This window comes from Grammomys surdaster, unplaced genomic scaffold (genome assembly GCF_004785775.1).
Source record: "Grammomys surdaster isolate TR1022 unplaced genomic scaffold, NIH_TR_1.0 752, whole genome shotgun sequence".
Classification (NCBI taxonomy): Eukaryota; Metazoa; Chordata; class Mammalia; order Rodentia; family Muridae; genus Grammomys; species Grammomys surdaster.
This window is the reverse complement of record NW_021605171.1, coordinates 5549583-5564102: the sequence shown is the minus strand read 5'-3', so window position 1 is coordinate 5564102 and position 14520 is coordinate 5549583. Positions and strand designations below refer to the sequence as shown.

Below are 14520 nucleotides of genomic sequence, written 5' to 3'. Positions count from 1 at the left end.
GGGGAGAGGGAGGGAGAGTGGGAGGGGAAAGAGGAAGAGGGAGAAGGAAGGGGGAGTGAAGGAGAAGGAGGGAGAGGGAGGGAAGGGGGAAATGGAGGAGGACGGAGAGGGGGAAGGAAGGAGAGGGGAAAGGGAGAAGTGAGGGGAGAGGGGAGAGGGGAGAGGGAGGGAGAGTGGGAGGGGAAAGAGGAAGAGGGAGAAGGAAGGGGGAGTGAAGGAGAAGGAGGGAGAGGGAGGGAAGGGGGAAATGGAGGAGGAAGGAGAGGGGGAAGGAAGGAGAGGGGAAAGGGAGAAGTGAGAGGAAGAGGCCTGCTAGGAACACAAAGAGAGAGGCAGGAAGGGGAAGAAGGGAGAAGTGGGTCAGAGAGAGTGGGAAGATAGGCCAAACAATCTTTTTTATAGCAGCCAGGCCTACCTGGCTGTTGCTAGGTAACTATTGGGAAGAGCCTAGAAAGGATGCTAACATACTAGCACCAAGAATCTTAACACTTGAGAATGGAATGCTATTTGGAACAGATGGGCAGCCTCCATCTAGAAGTCAAACTAGAAGCTGGAATTGAATAACACAGAATTGTTGAGAAAGTTGAAAGACATTTCTAGAATCAATGTGCAGAATAAAATTTAAATTCATTGTTGAGTCTTTAGTAGTTTAGAGTTTATCATGTTACACTTTTGTTACTGTGTAGGGATTTTGATGGGATATACTATCTCAGCCAGGTAATGAATTAAAAAGCCGACAATAACAAAAAAACTCTTCAGCTTGACAAATAGCAGAATTGAGCACAGCAGACAGCAGCAGACACCAGCAGACAGCAGCAGACAGCAGCAGACACCAGCAGACAGCAGCAGATAGCAGCAGCAGTCAGCAGTAGCTGAAGAAGGCCAGGAAACACATGCATATAGCAAGAACACAGAGAAAAATATCCTTTGCCAAACAGAGGAGAGACTTAAGAAAATCAAACCAACCAAACAAACAAAAACAAACAAAAACAAAACAAAAACCTCTAGCCTCATTTAGAGCACTGGGTTTTCTTTTTAAGTCTCTGAAAGGTCTTACTCCCGTACATTAGGGTGGGTCAGTTTGAAGTAAGATCTGCAGGTTGATTAGCCTAAATGTGCAAACATGTCCTAGTCAGGCCTGGAACTTGTTCAACTAGTCCAAGGCAGGAAGCGGTTGGTGGTGGGGAGCTACTTGTAGGAGAAAATCAAACAAGCAACCTCCCCCCAACCCCTGCAAGGCCTCTCTGTCTTATGCTGCCAAGCTTTGTCTCAGGTCCAGAGGATGTGGGAAAAGCTGCCAGCTTGGAAGTTCACCATTTTTATAACCTATTCATAGCTCCTTTTCCTATCTATCTGCCTACCAGAGAGTCTGTCTAACTCCTGGTTCCTCACTATAGGAGACACAAGTTTTACTTCATTGCTTACAAAGCCTCAAGATTTTGCATGTCCTGTTGTCTGAAGAGGAAAGAGAAGATAAATGCCTGCTTATGAAGGTTAAGAACACTCTAATAGACTATTTGAAAAATGATTCCCAGAAGACAGTGGTCCTGAAAGGCATTTCTTTCTTTTTTTTTTCCACAGCTGGTTCACATCTGGCATTTGATCAATCATTCATTAAATATTAATTAGCATTATTTATGCAATTTCAATGTCTTTATCATTTTAATGTGGTAATTGAAGGCAAGGGGATCTTCTGAATTCTGTGAGGTTCTCATAGTGAGTGAAGATTAGATTTTCTACTCATTTCTCTTTTACTTTAAGCTTAAGATACAGTGACTATAGTACAAAAAATAAAAACTTTACTTCTCCTCATCAAATTTTCTCCTAGTTACAAACATGGATAATTTCTATTAGAGTAAGGGAAATGATTGTATGACTTAACAATTCTGAGTCCATAATTTCAAATTTCTAAAGATAAATGTTTTCAAATAATACAAACCTGAGACTCAGTGGATTTTACAAATGAAAGATTAAGAAGAGATAAACAATGGTAGATTTGTTAACATATATGTGTCATTTATAGGTGGGAGATAGCCAGGGACTGAATAATTCTGCAAGGGGCAGTTTTAAATTCCAGTTTGATTGGCATCTTCAAAACCAGGTTTTAGAGGCTCAGAAGACAAACAGAAGAGATTTTGAGTCTTTGGGGCTGCGGCTTGATGGAAAACCAATAACTGGCAGGTGCTGGTCTGAAATAGTTTGTTAATGCAGAGTTTCCTGAGGGCATTTCCATGTCCATAGGGATATAAAGGCTCTTGACTGGTGACTGTGCTTTAGTGGGAGGGTGTACTTGCTGACTGTGTGAATTCCTGTCCTAAGAGGAAAGGAAACAGGCACAGATCTCCACTGAATTCTCTTTTCTTTTGGGGTAACAAGTTTTGCCTTCTCACAGAGGGAGATGAGTAGGAACATGTTTAAAAGGGATGCTACCGATTAGGTTTATGTGATTTCTTTTTGAGTAATCCTCTCTGTAATCTCTTCCTTTTAAAGAAATCATGTTTTTTATTTATATTTGTTGATGATTTCATACATGTATATAGTATATAACATATAATGATAGCAGCCAGTAGATACTCTTTTTTTTCCTATTCCCAACCAACCCCTTTCCTCTTCCTCTTCTTACAAAATCCACAGCCCACTTGTGTGTGTGTGTGTGTGTGTGTGTGTGTGTGTGTACTTGGTTTAACCAGGACCACTGGATGTCTGTAGGAAGCTCTCCTCCTGGAGCAGGAGCATCTCACTCATGGCTGCATCACTAAAGATAAAGACCTTCTCCTCTAACAAGACTCAACTGCCATGCTCTCCTCTGGATGAGTTGGAGAATCATTAGCACTTCTCCAATCTATGCCTGAATGTTTATTGGCACAATCTTGAACAGGCCCTATGCTGTCAATAGAGCTACTGTGCATTTATGAATGCCATGGCCAGGCCGTTGCCGTAAGCTAGCATTGCATAGTCTTCTTCCATATCATTCAGCTCGTCTACTCTCTCTCCCCACTCTTCCAAGAGGTTCCCAGTGCTGTAAAAAGGGAGTAGCAAATATGACTCCCCTGTTTAAGGCTAAGCACTCAATAAGCACTTATTTTCAGCACCTTCACCAGCCATAAGTCTCTGTGTTAAAGCATTGTTCACTGCAAAGGAAACTTCTTTGATCAGATTGAGAATAGCATTAGTCCCTAGTCTCTGGGTATAAGCATAAATTTCTAGGAAGCAATCTTTTCATATCTGTTCAAAAAAACAACAGTAATAGGTGTCAGGTCCTACAGAAACCCAGGACAAATGGCTAGCTGTGGTGCCTATCAACATATAGTAGCAGACTGAAGTGCAAGATGGCCTCTAGGCTCTCCTAGCAGTTCAAGTACCTGTGACTCTTCTCTGTTCTTTTCTTCTCACCTTTAGCCCCGCCCTAAACTTCTCCAACCCTGGAGCCTCCCTTCCCTCTCCCAAGCTTCTTTTTGCTATATAAAGCTGTCATTTCAGTCTTGGATTCTCTTGGCTTCTCTTTTGGCTCAGTCTTGATTAGATTGCTGCTCTTGATTCTCTTTGTCCATTTGTTCCTTGTCTCCCCATCCCCACCCCTCTTCTCTTTCAGTCTGGACCTATCTGGATGCCTCTTTGGCTACACAACATAGCAACTTCCAGGACTCAGTGGAAATGGTCATAGCCTGTACAGTTTTCAGAAGCTCTGAGGACCTTCTGTTGAACAATTCCTAGGGAAGTGTCTCACAAATAGCACTGGAATTCTTTTTAAAAATCTATGAATTCTGAAATTGTTATTAAAGTCTTTATTTTCTATTATGATTTGAATTCATTTATAAAATAGTAGATTTGTATGTGACATCTTCATGCATCCTCAGTATTTGTTAGCCCTCCCCCGTACCTCATCTTATCCCCATACTCCATCCTATTCCTGTTTATACCCTATACCTCTAATACTCTCTTCCCTAATTTTCATAACATGTATTCTACCATCCCCACTCCATGTAAGGTCTCTGTAGTCCCCATCTTGTCATGGCCCCTTCCTTCTTTTCAAGTATCTACAGGCATTACAATTTAAAGAAACATATCTAAAGATCCATACATCAGAGAGAATATGTGGTGTCTCTCTTTCTGGGCCTGGATTATCTCACTTGGTGTAATTTATCCAATTTCATCCATTTACCTTCAAATTTCATAATTTCATTTTTCTTTACAGCTGATTAATTTTTTGTGTTTATATACCACAGTTTCATTATCTATTCATCAGCTAAGGGACATATCAGCTGACTCCATTTCCTGGCTCTTGTGGCTAGAGTAACCATGAAAATGGGTAGGCAAGCATCTCTGTAGTTAGACTAGAATGCTTGGGTTTATTCTCAGGGTGCAATAGCTATGTCATATGTTAACTCTGTTTTTACATTTGAGAGAAACATGTGCACTGATTTTCAAAATGGTGACACAAGTTTACACACCTACCAACAGTGTCTAAGCTCCTCTTTCCCCACATCTATGCCCAGCAATTGTAATTTGGATTTCTGAAGATGGGGATTCTGACTATAGTTAGGTGGGATCATATAGTAAATTTAATCTGCATTTACTGATGACTAAAGTTATTGATTTTTTTAAAAATATTTACTAGTAAGCTTCTTGTGTTTCTTCTTTTGAGAAACACAAGTACAGTTCTGTACAGTTCTATCTTAGAAATACATGCTGTCTTAGTTAGGGTTTTATTGCTATGGAGAGACACCATGACCAAGGCAACTCTTATAAAAGACAATATTTAATTAGGGCTGGCTTACAAATTCAAAGGTTCAGTACATTATAATCCAGGTGGCAGCATCCAGGCATATGTGGGGCTGGAGGAGCTGAGAGATCTACATATTCATCCAAAGGCAAACTAGAGAAAACTGACTTCCAGATAGCTAGGACAAGGGTCTTAAAGCTCATGCCCACAATGGCACACTTCTTCCAATAAGGCCACACTTACTCCAACAAGGCTACACCTCCAAATAGTGCCATTCCCTGGGCCAAGTGTATTCAAACCACCACACATATTTTCTTACTATGATTTTTTTCATTATATACATAGATTTTTTGACATGCTGTGTTTTCATTTTCATTCCAGTCTAAGGATTTTATAAAATATTCTTTTTGTTGTTTTTTATTGGATGTTTTATTTACATTTCATATGTTGTCCCCTTACCCTATCCCTCACCCACCCAGGAACCCCCTATCCCCTCACCCCTCCTCCTTCTTCTCTGCGGATGTAACCCCTACCTACCCCTTTATAAAATATTCTTATTGATTTCTTAGATGATCTATTTATCATTAGTGTGTTTAGTTTCTCTGAGTTTGTGTACTTTTTGTCATTTTTCTTTCTATGAGCTAACATTATTTCATCATGATCAGATAGAATAATAAGCTAGTATTTACTACTCGTGAGACTTATTTTGTGTCCTAATATGTGTTATGTTCTGGAAAAATTGCCATAGGCAACTAAGTAGAATGTATATTCTTAGTGATTGGATGGAATGTTATATAGATGTATGTTCTAAAGTTATTTAATGTCAGTGGTTCTCTGCTTAACTTTTGTGTGGATGATCTGTCTACTGGTAAGAGTAGCAGTAACTGAAGTTACCTTCTATTACTGTGGTGAAGTTAATTTGTGGCTTTTTTAAACTAGTAGCGGTTGTTTTAATGAAATTAGGTATTGTTTTATTTGATGCATAAATGTTTAGAATTGTAATATAATTTCTCTCTTTTTAAACAACCCTAGTGTCTCTTATTGTATTATTACTTCAGTGAGAATGAACTGGCCTTTCTTATCTCTCCTGAGTGGTTTTAGTTTGAAGTCTCTTTTGCCAGATATTCAAAGAGCTATATCTGATTGTTTCGAATCCATCTGTTTGGAACACTGTTTCTATCCTTTTACCCTGAAATGACGTTTACATTTAATAGTGAGATGTGTTTATTGAAAGAAACAAAAAACCGCTCCTATTAATTAATTAATTAATATTTATTATTTGTTTATTTGTTTATTAACAGTCTGTTAATCTTTGTCTTTTTATAGAAGAATTAAAAAATTAGTATTTATTTATTTAGTTAGTTATTTAGTTATTTTTTATAATTTTTTTTCTCAAACCGTAATTCATTCACACAGGGGTTATAAACACAGAAAGGCAGGATGTGGGGAAGGGAATGACACTGGAGTGTGGGTGATCAGGAGAAATACAGTTATCATCAGAACCGGGTATCGGCTGGGTGAAGGTTCAGGGGACAAGTCACTATGACTCTGCCTATGACTCGCTTGTCCTTATCAAAGTTGGTATTGTCTGCCCAGGCTACCTATTTATAAGGTCTATATGACTACTCAGGCTTGTAAATTTCCAAAAAAGCTGCCTGTTTACATTAGCTTATAGCCATCTGTTTCAATGTTTTTCCACTGAGACCCAAGACTCGGTGTTAGTATACATGTATGACAGGCCTATTGCTGATTTTAGGCCTATGGCTGATTTTAGGCCTTCAGTGGGTAAGCAGGACTGCCCCTGACATCTCCTCCTTTCTCTAAGTATAGAAGGGCTGTGGCAATTCTAATCTTGTGAAGGCGGGGATAGAGGCCTGACCTCCAGTATTCGAAGGGGACCTTGTAATGGCTCCAGTCCCCCTGTCACTGTCCAGTGAGGCATGAGGGCCATACCCATCCCTATGTCTTTTTCCTGGAGAGGGGATACTTTTGACATCAACCCCTATGCAGTCAGGCTTGTCCCTCAGGGAACGCAAATAGATATATTTATCTTTTATTTATATTCCCTTGCAGCCTAAGCAAGAATTCAGATCACCTGACAGAGGGGGTTCTGGGTGGCCCCTCTCTGCTTAGTCTAGGGGCAGAAGTCCCCCCTTTTAGGTTGGGTGGAGATGGGTTTTGGAAACACCCTGTATAAAGTAACAACCTCATCTTGACTCTCGTGGTCCTCCATAGCTAATTAATGATAATATATCTGAGTAGGTTTTGCTACCAAATTATTTATCTGTTGTATCACAGAGTTAGTCCACCTATTTGAGAGCCAGGAACCAGCAGAAAAAAGCAAAAAGAACCCAAATAAAGGTCCCAAGATGGGAGGAAATAGGATTGACAACCTTGGAGAGGCGGAAAACCAATTCTTGTACCAGCCTTCATCTGTCTCTTTCTCTCTCTGATTTTTCTTAGGGCCTTCACTACCTGTTTCATGCTCTCTTTAACCCTCCTTGTCTTGTCAACCTTCTTCTTTAAGAGCTGTACACAGTCAAGAGCTGTACACAGCCTTTTCTATTGTAATAGAGTAAATCAAGTTCAATAAGGATCTTTGAGATTTTAGGAGGTCTCTTCAGACAGCGAAACGAGGGATTTCTTCAGATTAGTGATGTCAATCTCTAGCTGTTTGATGTTCTTGTCAGTGGCCCTTCAAAGGTCTGAGTAGTGTAAGTTCGGAGGCCAGCATCTGGATTAGAACTTTCAACAGCAGACATCACGGGTGATTCATTTTTACCTGGGATGCTGCCTGAGTTAAAGCTCCTGGGAGTCCCTCTTTCCCTTGGTTTTCTGGGGTTGGGTGCTGAGCTGCCGCCTGTGACCTGTTCTATGCTCGGGCCCAGACCGGAAGTGTAAAAAAATTAATATTTAGAGTTACTGAAAGATATATATTAGTCCATTCATCTTTTCACTTTAATAGTTTTTTCTTAGACCTATATTGATTAGCTGTTCTTGTGTTGTTTACATTCTTTTGTGGGTTTTCAGGTGTGGCCATCATTATTCTCAGTTCTCTTGGTCCATTTGCTCCTTGCTACTTTCAGAGGTAAAACTTCCAGGTTATACAATGTATTTCTAAATTTTCTACACTTATCACCAATATTTTTTTTATCCAATGTGATCCCACATAGGATCATATGTTAAAATTCTTGGTTCTCAGTTAATAGAACTATTAGCAGAGGATTTGTGGTATGGTCTTGTTGGAGGAGGTGTAGCCGTATTGGAGCAGATGTGTCACTGGGACTTGACTTTGAGGTTTTAAAAGTCTCTCTCTCTCTCTCTCTCTCTCTCTCTTCCTCTCTCTCTCTCTCTCTCTCTCTCTCTCTCTCTCTCTCTCTCTCTGTCTGCTTGTCTGTCTGTGGATCAGGATGTAGTAAGCTCTCAGCCCCATGCCTGCATACCTGTCGGCTGTCATAGTTTCTGCTATGATGAATACAATGTAACCCTCTGAAACTGTAAGTAATCTACCAATTAAGTGCTTTCTTGCACATGAGTTGTCTTGTCTCTTTCAAGCAGAACAGTAACTAAGACATCCTCAATGTAGACATAGCCACAATAAATATGACTGTCTATTTCTCAATTAAGAGAAACACGGGGTGGGGGAGAGGGGAGGGAGAGATAGACTCAGATAGTACTCTTCTTGTAGACTTTGGGATAATGGCAGTTAATGACAAGAATAAGTTAAATTTACAAGGGTTTAGGCAAATCAGGAATTGCCTTAATTAGAGCTTCTATTGCTATGAAGATACACCATGACCAAGGTAAATCTTATAAAGGGAAACATTTAATTGGGACTGGCTTACAATTTAGTCCATTATCATCATAGAAGAAGCACTGTTGCATGTATATGGACATGGTGGTAGAGAAGGAGCTGAGAATTGTATATCTTGATTGGAAGGTAGCAGAGAGAGACTGTGTGCTACACTGGGCACAGATTAAGATTAGGAGACACCTAAGTATGCAACAACTGTGACAACTTCCTCCAATAAGGTCACACCTCCTAATAGTGCCATTTCCCATGACCAAGTATTCAAACACATGAATCTATAGGAAGCATTCCTTTTGAAACCACCTTAATAATATACTTTCATTCCTGCACATCTCAAGACATACAAGAAAGTCTTGGTGAAATCTCTCCAACCCTAACAGGAATTCAAGATCATGAAGACTTCTTGGCAGCAGCCATACTCCAAATTAGTAGATTCTTAAATCTTCTGACAGCTGAAACAAGTGCCTTTGTCTCTGGGGGATGAATGCTGCTTTTATGTAAGTCAGTTTGACCTGGTCAGAAGTACAGCAAGAAAAGAGTTTGTTACTCATAACACTTCAAAAATGAGACAAGGGACATCAAAATCATGGGGTGGATGATTTCATAACACATTCTGCATTATGATTCATACCCATGCTTACCCCCTTAAGAATAATTTTTGTTTTTATGTCATCCATGGGCCAGTCTCAAGTCTATCTGCTGAACTGACTTTTCCAAATCATTGTCCAACAAACTACATGAACTTATGTGTGAATCCTCTCATTCACTGATGTGACCATAGACTGAGACAAGGACCACTATGTGGCTACCTGACATAAGATGGGAAACCTACAATTCACTGATGCTCCAACTCTGTAAAAAACAAAGACTGAATTCAGTGCATACTAAGCCTCTGTCCCCTGCTGTCTCCTGCCTATAACATCATTTCTCTGTTTTCCTCGTCTATAAACACAAGTGTGACAGATGTTAAAACACACAGGTCCTTTGAGGCCCTATGCAGAAAAAGCTGTGAATAAGATGGGAACATACCAAGTGCCCTTGCTCCTCATTAAAAGGTTGTCTCACATAGCTTGGACAGATCACAGCAGACCAAATGGTTCCACAAGGGGAGGTTTATTAGGAGATGGAGAGAGAGAGAGGAGGGAGAGCAGAGAAGTGAAGAGAAGTAGAGGCCGGCCATGACCATGTGGAGAGAGGGGGAAGGGAAGGGGGGAAGGGAGAGAGGACAGTGAACCTGCAGGCGTGGGGTCAAGGGACCAAGAGAGCAAGAGAGTGAGGAGGGGGCAGGCAGCCCATTTTATAGTGGGCAGGCCTACCTGCCTGTTGCCAGGTAACTGTGGGGAGGAGCTTACCTGGCCGCTTCCAGGTAACTGTGGAGGTGGAGTTTAACAGAATACTAACACTCATTATTCAGTATCATCTGACCCTAACCACTGCCACATTCTAGAATCACACAATAACCAGACTCATTCCCTCACTCAAGGAACGAACAGCTTATGTCACATAGCCTAAGTCATATGTATCTCATTCCTCTCCTTCAACCACATAGCATAAGTTACATATTAAATAAGCCTTCTGCCTTGTAAGACTGCTCCCTTTCTCTATGAAACCTAAAAATTACCCCTTTTCTTCAATCTTTGGCTAGAAATTCTCTACTACAGAACTCTGCGCTATGGCCAAGCTTGTTAACAGCCTTTTTTCTGAAGACAGTTTTTGCCTTTCTCTAAACCCTCCTTCTCTCCGAATTAAGAACAACAAAAGATATTACAAGGTTAATTATTCGGGAAGGGTAGAAATTACTCTGTGAGATGTTGGGTTAGTATAGATATATACCAACTCTGTATGGCTTTGATACATACCATACAGAAGACAAAATTTCCTTAGACAGTTACACCAGGTATTCCACAGAGCAATTATTTAACTGTTTACTTTAGTTGATCTGAGGATGTCTTTGCATATGAATATTAAGAAAAAAATGAAAGGTTTATGTGACACTAAAGAGTTGTAACCCTTAAAACATTATTCTACCTAGCTTTCTATTGCTGTGATATACAAAAAGCAATTTGAAAAGGAAAGGGTTTATTCTATCTTAGAGTTTCTAAGGCATGATCCTTCACTAAGAGAAACCAAGGTAGGAACTCTGAGTGGGAACTTGGACAAAGGAACTGAAGCAGAGATTAGGGGGAAATGATGCCCACTAGCTTGTTCCCCATGGCTTGCTCAGCTTGCTTTCTTATATAACCCAGGACATCAGCCCATGAGTGGCACCACGAAGAGTAGAATGGGTCCTTTGTATAAATCATCAATGAAGAAAATATTTGTAGACAGGTCTGATAGAGTTAATTCCACGACTGAGGCTCCTGCTTCCCAGGTGACTCTAATTTGTGTCAAGCTGAATAAAAATTAACCAGCATGGGCACCTCATGTTTTTAAGCCATAGAAGATATTTTAAGAGAAAAATGCTGAGAGATTGCTAAGGAATAATCTAAACTGACCTTAAGTATGCAGTTACTTGAAATGTAGTTATCCCCATGGGTCTATAGCACAATAGGTGCTAAATAGGACTTATAGTCAATGAATATATTTTAAAGAAGAATTTATGAGTTAGAATAGAGTACTTAGAGTCAGGGTTGGCATTTCTTTCTCCAGGGACACTGTTAGCATGTGATTCATTAAGACCCTGGGCAGTTTTGCATACATATGCCTTTGCCATATAGTACTTTTCAAAGAAACTCCATGGAGACCTGCTAACCATGTCTGAGGGTTGGGCTAGCTCTGGTCCCACTGTGAAGTCACTGCAGGAAAGAGTGGGTGTTCCCTTTGTTCAGTGTATCCAGCAGCTTTGTGTTACTCCTGAGGAACACTATGATAGGCCTTTTTCCTTCTTTCCTTCCTTCCTCTCTCCCTCCCTCCCTCCCTCCCTCCCTCCCTCCCTCCCTTCCTGCCTGCCTGCCTTCCTTCCTTTCTTTTGAAACAAGGTCTCAGTATGTAACTAAGAATAGGCTGTCTTTGAACTCCCAGAGATTCTTCCAAGCCCTGAAATTAAAGGCACGTGCCACCAAAACAAACAAACAAAAACCAACCACAGCAAAAAGGAAATAGAATCATGTCCATAGAGTACCTTAAGTGCCTTTATTGTTAGAATGATATGGAAGCATGACTTTTTTTTCATTAGCATTGGTTCCAAAGGGAGCTGTGCTTTCCTAGCTCAGTAGAGTGAATAAAGAATCTGAGACTGGCTGGTAGTGTTCAAACTAATGTCAGAGCTCAAACTTCAAGAAGAACCTGAAGAGACGGGAGTCTCATTGACACAGCAGTAGCATCAGCAGAGCGAGTACCAAACACAACAAAAAACAGTGAAATCTCTCTCTCCCTCTCTCCTGACCTCTCTCCCTCCCCCATCTCTCCTACCCTCTCTCACTTTCTGACTCTTTTAATAGCTCTCTTTTTGCTCTTTTCCTCCACTCTGTTATTTATGTATCACCCATCTTATGTAAAATTCAAAAGACAAGAAGTAAAATCCCTCTGCTTCTATCTCACTGATTGTCTTAATGGACATGTTAATGGAGTTTCCCAACATGTTTAGTACCGAATACATTTATTTACAACAGACATCTCATGTTAGCCTAAAACACAGCCAGTTAATCCTATCAAGCAGCATCTACAATCTTCCAGTTTAGAGCCTGTTACTAACGTTTAGGAGAAAGTTTTCAGATCTCCTGATGGTGTAATTCCTATTGTAAAATAAAATGCAGTTAACAGGCTTAGCATTTACATTTACTTGCACTCGGCTAAAAAGAAAAAAAGAAGAAAGAAAACAAAAACCTGCTTCCTGTTTGTAAAAGTGCTCCTTGACATGTAAATCACAATAAAGGACGACGTGACACGTGTGGAATCAAATGGAAAACCAGCAGTAAAAATAAGACTGCGTCTCCTCTGTCCAACAATTTGTCTTCTCAGAGCATGAGTAAAGCTAAAGTCAGATACAATAATATGGGCTAAAGCTCTAACAGTGACTTTTGAACCACTTGAATTAACAAAAATCAATCCTCATAAATTAAGCTCTCAGTGACCTACGGTACAATTATGTTCCATCATCCGAAACACTGTGGAGTGCGCAATGAGGTTAGGCTGAGCCTGCAGTCTAAGAGCTACTGCCTGGCCTTCCTGCATAGCTGTGTAAAACTCCATCTGGCACATGAGGCAGCACATTATGACACATGGTGTCTTCTCTATTCTTCAATTTCGGCTGACATCTGGTGGTCCAGGGGAGCAGAGGAGTAATGCTTCGTGCGGAAGCCGAAGTGCGAGCGCTTCATTTTTCAGGTTTTCCTTTGTCTTTCTGAAGTGTCTAAAATTGCCACTAAACCAGTTAATTACATGGAAATTCGCGGTGAATGGCAATTTAAACAGCAGAATAATACGAGTGAAGAAAGTGACCCTCACGTGATAAATTATATACGTGTAAGCACACTGAACTCTGTGTTGACTAGAAAGCACCAATAGAAAGCCCCCATATTTAGGCCAATTAGACCCACTCCAAAGGGGGACTATTTAATGGCCCCACACTGGGGATCAGAATAGGAAATTGCTAGACATAAGATTTCTGTCTTTTCTTCTCCTTGCTGGGTTATTTAGAGAAGGAAAATGAACGGAATAAGGGGGTCGGGGGGCAAGACCTACTGTATACCGACAGAAATTGGTTTAAACAGGCATAAGAAACATTGAGGAGCATTTATCTTGTTTTCCCTTTTGGTAAGAAGGGGGCATTACCATTTATCAGCAGTCCAGATGGCAAAGCACAATAGCGGAACAAACCAACAGCTTTGTGCCTATAATATTAAGGAAAAAAAACCTCCAAATATCTCCAATTAATTTACTGTGATGTGTTCCACTAATCATCAAAGCACGGAAGAAGAGAGCACTCCCTTGTCAGCCTCATGACTGTGGAGTATCCTGTACAATTTACTGGAGGAGCAGTAAATGAAAACACACCCCTCTAGATTTGACAGAGCCAGCTTGTGTGCACCATCCTGTAGTGCTCTGATGATGAAGGATGTCAAAGTGATATCAGTGCACTCAGACTGATATTTTTTTTCCCTCGCATCATTTGCAGTGATTATAAATAGAGTGGGAAATAAATGCACCATGTGGGCTTTTTGCTGTGCGAACATAATCATACACTATTGTAGATGCACACATTAGGAGCGAAGCTCTCTGTTATGAAAATCAATCACAAAATAAAATGAGAGGAACAAATACGTGAAGGAAGGTTTTAATGGAGCTAGGAATGTATACACTGAACACTTGCATTGGCCTCTACTTCCACTTAACCTTAGGACTCTGAAAAGGCCATTGTCAAGAAGTGCCAATTATCCTGTGCTTTTGATGCCTGGCCAGGTCCTGCAGGAGGCAGGCTTGAGCAGAACATGTTTAGTCTCTTAAAGGTCACTGGAAAATTCAAAAGGAAATGGCTTTCAGTTGGAACAAAACACATCTTGGCTGATGCTGGACACTAACAGAAAAAGATTTGTGCCCACTCTTTGCTGTCTTGAAGGTTTAGTTTTAATGAGAAGATAGCACTTCTTATAATACAGATTTGTTTTTCTCTGGATACACATATATTAAGCTCTCAAAGGAAAAAAATGGACATATTCCTTGTATTATAGGTTGAACGTGAAGTGCCCGCCACAGACCATGTGCTCAAAGTCTATTCCAGCAGTGCTATTTGGAACCTTTAGGAACTGCAAGCTAGTGAATGGAGCATGCATGTACTTAACAGGGCTCTAGGATGCTGGACTCCTTTTGACCGACTTTGCTTCCCAGTTGGCATTAATCAGTTTCCCAGGCTGTAGCAGGTCAAGGCCATCTGGATCTCCTGGGACATGATGGTAGAACACTTGTTGTAACGCTTGAAGCAGGAAGCCGGAAGCCTTGCCTGTGGTGCACTCATAAATGTAACTGTCACACGAGTTCATGATGCTCA

General features: G+C 40.6%; 1 pseudogene; it reads right to left on the bottom strand.

Annotated features, from left to right (window-relative positions):
- The window catches only part of LOC114633857, a 23181-nt pseudogene extending 10435 nt beyond the window's left edge, over positions 1–12746 (bottom strand).
- Positions 12747–14520: the final 1774 nt, after the last annotated feature.